Raw genomic sequence first — 6,252 nt, 5'->3', positions numbered from 1 at the left:
AAAAGCTCATATTAAACTATTTTAATGTTATATTATTCACCATGCCATACAAATACAGCATATCCAAAACTGAGTTCATTCTTTTCCCTCCAAACCTGTTCCCTGTTTCTGACTTCACTATTTATCTGTTGTCTCATATTTGTAACCTTGGAATTATCTTTCACGTACTTTCATATCCAATCACTTAAAATTAATTCCACCTTCCCAACCTCTCTTGAATGCATTTCTTCCACTACCACCACCATTACCTCAGCATAAGTCTTCATTACCATCCACTTGGAGTATAGGTCTTCCTACCTGTGTTCTCTAGATTCTCTAATATTTCTTTCAGACAGTTGCCAGTATAATCTCTGTATTACTGGATACATGTCATTGCTCTTTTAAAAAGTCTTTAGTGATTTTTTATTGCCTACCAAAGTTTAAATTTCTCTTTCCTGTTATTAAAGGCCTTCCACGATTCAGAACTATATAGCTTTTGGACCCAAGTTTCCCTACTGGAAACAACCTTTGCTCTCATACTTCATGTTTTACAACTAATTAAGTTAGCATGTAATATTGTGAATTATAGCTATCAGTCTTTGTGTGTTATCTCCTTACTATAAGTAGGAATCATATTTTATCTCAATTTTGTCTTTTCCTCCTTGCTAATCACAGTACTCAGTACAAAGTAGATCCAGCAAATTTTAATTGTATCACACTGTTGTTTTTCAGTACTGAAAAAATATGCATCTTTAGTGCCTTATTTTAGAATAACATAATTTTTAAAACTAACTTAGTCCTGAAATACTCTAACTTGGCATTTTGTAATACTGTACAAACTTTGAACTCAATGAATGTTCTTTGTTTTGTACTTATTTTATCTAATTAACTATTTTCTCTTCATATTTCTTTTTTTTTTTTTTTAAGCAATTGGGGTTAAGTAACTTGCTCAAGGTTACATGGCCAGTTAGTATTTCTGGGTGTGGTGCTGAGTATCTGAGCCCGGATTTGATCCAGGTCATCCCGACACTGGAGCTGGTGCTCTTACTCGCTGAGACACCTGGCCGCCCCTTCTCTTCATATTTCAAAATCTAGTTCAGGAACAAGAACTTTATAAAGCTGTATTTGACAAAATAAGGAAAATATAGATCATTTTTTGGTAGTAAAACCAGCCTATTTCATAAAACTGACATTATGCTTAGGCTATTCTTCACATATGAAGATGGCTCTACTCACTGCAAGTAAGATATTTTGTATTGCTCTTCCAGTCATGGAACTGGACATGTACCATACTCTTTTGTCATGCCTTTGTGACCAGTGGTATGCCTGCATTTAACAAGATAGCCAGCTGGGGTTTATACTATACTTTGGGTACTGAGAACAAGGAGAAGCTACATTCCTGAACAGGGCAATCTGCATCCTCAGTCTCATTACCACCATGGTCTAACTGAATTGTATTTTTGTTTTTGTGTCTTTATTTTTGTGAGTAAGGTCTATGTTTTTCCTACATTTTCAAGTTATTTGTAATTCCAAATTAAGTGTGAAATTCTCAGTAAACTCAATAGACTAAGATGTTGCCTAAAAGATCTATAAGTTCTGGAAGTTATTAGATTATTGAAAGATATAGAAAAAGTAAAGAAAACAAAGAAAGTCAATCCAAATGATAAAAGGAATGGAAGTATCATTAAGAAAGGTTAAGAGAGTCAGTACACACACACACACACACACACACACACTGGATATTTATATAGATATATAGGGCCATACACAGTTCTATCTATACATAGCTATACACACTCACAATGTAGTTTATGGTGGCCATATCACATTTATAGTAGATAGAGCTGTGTACAAATCTCTTCTGATATTTACATCATGTATGATCATGGAGAAGTCACTTAACCTTTTAGTATTCCAGGAAACTCCCTAAGAACAGTTACATATTTGTACTGGTAAAGGGCAACTTCCTTACTGGGAAGTTAACGATACCAGGTCCAGTATATATGCATACATACATATGCACATAATACCTACATGCATACACACACATACACACACATATATATATACATATATGCACATGCACTTATATATGGTTAAATGAAGAACTCCTTAATCTAGAGATGATTAGTAATCACTGTCTTCAAGTATAAAAACACCTTTTTTTCTTTTCTCCATAAGAGAAGAGATGAGATTAAATGCTAGGGGATGAAATTTAGGAAAGAAACAATGAAGAGCAGCCTAAATGAACCACATAATGTCTTCTGAGACTATCCATGGAGAAATTTAAGGAATAAACCACCAGTGTTTTGCGTATCTACTGGAGATAAAGAGGTGAAGTCTTTTTATTTGTAATATTTCCATTTAGAATCTTCTCTTAAATAAAAAATACTAATTAGAATTTTAACATCTCTAGCTCACAGCTTAGTCATCTCATGATTCACAAGTAGGAAATGAAAAAAAAATTCCTCAAAATTCCAACATATTTAGTAGGATTAGTCGAATTCTTTATCTGTAATGGTAGGTATACCCTGGCCTTAAAATTGATTTTGAAAATTGCAAAGAACCTAAACACATATTACCTTTTCATATCCATTTATATTACTATGTGTTTATATTATCTATGGGACAGTAGTTACAATATAATTACATTGATTATGTATTAAAATTGATATTAAACTTTTTCAATCAAAAGCATATGTAAATATAGTTCTTAAAGATAGTTTCTAGTTTAGTTTTGGTGAAACTTTTCCTATTTGATATAAGTATAGAGAATAATTTTCTTAGGATATTATTTAATTTATTGTCTGTAAGAATAAAGAGGAATCATACTTTTTTTTTTTTTAAGTAATTGGGGTTAAGTAACTTGCTCAAGGTTACATAGCCAGTTATTTTGTGTGGCTGCTAAGTATATGAAGCTGGACCTGATCCTAGGTCTCCCAACTCCGGGCTGGCGCTCTTACTCACTGCGCCACATGGCCGCCCCTGAGGAATTATACTTTTAAAATCTGAAAATGCTGGAAGACTGTTTTTGCATTTTTATAATTTTAAAGTACAGAAATCATTAAGATAAAACTTGACAGAACAGTAGATGTCATTGAGAAAAAGGTTAAATTTTGAGGAAAATAATTGGTTACACTTAAGGTAATAAAGTATATGTGAGTATGTACAATGCATCCATTTCTTCTCTGATTACTTAATTACATGCTATACTATTAGCTAACATTTTCAAATGCAGAATAAAATGCAGAATTGAGGTGATATCTGGATAATGGCTATGTTCAGTTTAGAGAAATGTTTTAGAAATTTTCATGTATTTTGCTTAGGCATCAGTTACTATTAAAACTTTTAACCTACAACCTGAAACAATACTCAAACTGTTCTTACATAAAAAAGTTACTGATTTTCTCCAAAATCACTAAAATAATTAATGGTCTAAAATTAGTCAAATTTTTTCAAAGGACTTTAAATATAAACTGCCATTATTCCCTTCTTTTAAATTACTTTTGTAAACTTCTCAAGTAAAGTTAATTTCATGAATCCTTTTTTCTTGGAACCATGTCTACATAATACAGTTGAATTGTTCATGGCTTGGTAAATTTGATTTCTTCCTTATGTTAATGGATGACTTCTTCACAATTAAATAAACTTTACACCTTAGATGAATTGACTATCAAGGTAGCTAAAAATGCTGAATTGTGTCATGGCTTAGTGGAGTTTGCTTAACCTTGAATAACTATGCCTTGTTAACAGAAAAACTGTTAAGCAGGGGTCTACCTAGTTAGAGATTCATTATATTTAAGATTAATGTATTAGGAAGATTAATTTTATTTGGAAAAGTTACAAAAATAGGCATGAAGAGGTAGATTTTAGCTTTATTTAAATATTGCTACAACTGACCTTCAGAAATATGCTTGCTTAAGTAACTTAAAGAAATGATTCTCTTTATATAAAAACACATACTGGTCTTCCAAAATAGCTTCAAAACCTAAGCATGTTTTCACTAATCTTAAGAAGTATATACTTCTTTTCTGTAAGTCAGAATTTATTTAAATGTTTAGATCACTTAATGGAAATAACACACCTCAGAGATTTGACTTAGTTGGTCTATTACTTGGGAACACTCTGGATTCAGTTTTATCAGGAAAGAGACAAATAACTAGGATTTTGAGTTGCCTAATTTCAAAGATTTGCCAAGTAGACCAAGCCTTCTTCTATTTATATGTATTATATTCTATTTATATGCTTTAGGCTCTAATTCTATAAGTAGCTTTTCTTCCATCTTTATCTTCAGATCTTAGTTTCCCAATTTTCACTCTTTCCTTTCTCTTTTCTCTTTTTCTTTCTTCTTTCAAATCTTTCCACCAAAGCTCATTTTTCATGCACTAGGCATTTTGCCTTTCTACCACTTCAAATATTTTTCTTCTTCCATTTCTGACCACCTTATAAATCACCATGACTTAATATTTTTCCTGTTAGCTAGTGCCTTGTACATGTTTTAGTAAGCTCCTCAGGGCAAGAACCTTGTCTTCCATATTTTATGCTTTGTAAAGTACCATGTACTCTTATGGCTCCTATTAACAATAAATCTCACTATGAATTAGCTAAAGCTACATCCTCCTAGTTTTATGTGTAAGCTCTAGGCACACACAAAGGCTACTACAAGTTCTTATTTGGCACTTCAAGGTATCCTTATTTCTTAGATAACACTGCAATGCCACCTTTTGGTGTTCTCAGGCACATGGCTCCAAACCCATTATGACCTTACTTATCCTTTTTTTTTTCTTCTAGGGCAAGTCATTCAAGGACTTTTTTTTTCCTTTTAAGAAATACCTTACTCTTTTTGACTATCTAGATTGAAGAATACATTTTTGAAGGTCAAGTTGCCTTTTAATTTCAAATAATGCTTGAAGGACAAAATTCTAAATTTCTGAAAACATTTTGTGTTCCAGTAATTAAAAAATAGAAAATACATAAATGTCAATAAGTAAACTGAATATTTATGGAATTGTTGGAATTAGAATCGTTGCATGTTTCATTTTCTCAGTTTTCCACTGAAATATAAGGTGAACATTTCTGGTGTATTTACTTCAGGTTCAGATTAATAAGCTAATCAAGGCAAACCTAAAATGCTCAATTTAAGGCTTAAGAGCCACAATTTGTTTTTTGGGCACTTGGTCCAATGTTTTATTGTCAAATAGCCATAGATTATTTTTGGTAGGTTCCTGCCAGGCAGTTTAGGTTCCTTTCTCCCTAATCAGGTACCTATGTCCCACTCTCAGAAAATATTCTCAGAATTCAATTAGGTAAACACGTCTCACTACAGTGAGAGCTGGTAACTCGAATCGACCTTTCCCAGATGTGTTATATTCACAATTTACAGGGGCCTACACAATGTTCAAGTTGAAGGGGATCTTTATGAGCCTAAAGCAATGTTTCTTTAAAGGAAAAAAAAAGGAAATTGATGCTGAGAGAAACAAAATGACTTGTCCAAGGTAATATACAGGTATGTTTGTAAATGTTTTAACAACTGGCTCTTTGGGGAAAAAAAGGTAGACTATAAATTTAATTTGTATTATTGTTATTTTCTCCATCACTTTCTTAAGTCCAGATAATCAACAAAACAATAAATCAAGCCTTGATTTACAGCTAAAATTCAACAATAGACTTGACAGTATGAGACTGCTGTAGCACACTACTGGTGATATAGCTAGCACCTGGTAGAACTAGGATTCGAATCCAGCTCTATGGAATCCAAACCTTGTTTTTTCCCCTATAATACATTATCCCTAGAGACAGAAAAGCATCAAGGAATAAAACTAAAATTGATCATGGTGGGGAAGGCATTTCCTGATGTCCTTTAAATTATTACAAATGCAGAGTCCAGACTAGGAGAAAGTAAGGTAGGTAGCTGCACAAAATGGGACACTTTTGAAATATGGAGGCACACATTTCAAATGTTAGAACATTTTACTTCCCATGGCACATACTCTGTGATAGATCAGATTTCCAAGAAGGATCAAAGCTTTTGGCGAATATAAATGCACCAAAATTTCAAACTTTGCCCAGGGTGGCTTGGCAGCTATTAATAAGACTCGTTCTACTTTATAGCTAACATTAATATAAATGATGACTTCTCTGAACATTGGTGAGGCAGCAGAATTTCATTTCCTAATTTGAGGTGCCTACATTATTTGTGTTCTCTAGCCTACCCAGATTTCACTTTTCCTTACCTGTTGGTCTAACTCCAGAAGCTTCCCCCTCCCTCCTCCT

This window comes from Petaurus breviceps, unplaced genomic scaffold (genome assembly GCF_028583685.1).
Source record: "Petaurus breviceps papuanus isolate PSGF00001 unplaced genomic scaffold, PetGlider_PUasm1.0 90763, whole genome shotgun sequence".
NCBI lineage: Eukaryota > Metazoa > Chordata > Mammalia > Diprotodontia > Petauridae > Petaurus > Petaurus breviceps.
The sequence above is the reverse complement of the archived record's forward strand: the minus strand, read 5'-3'. Positions refer to the sequence as shown.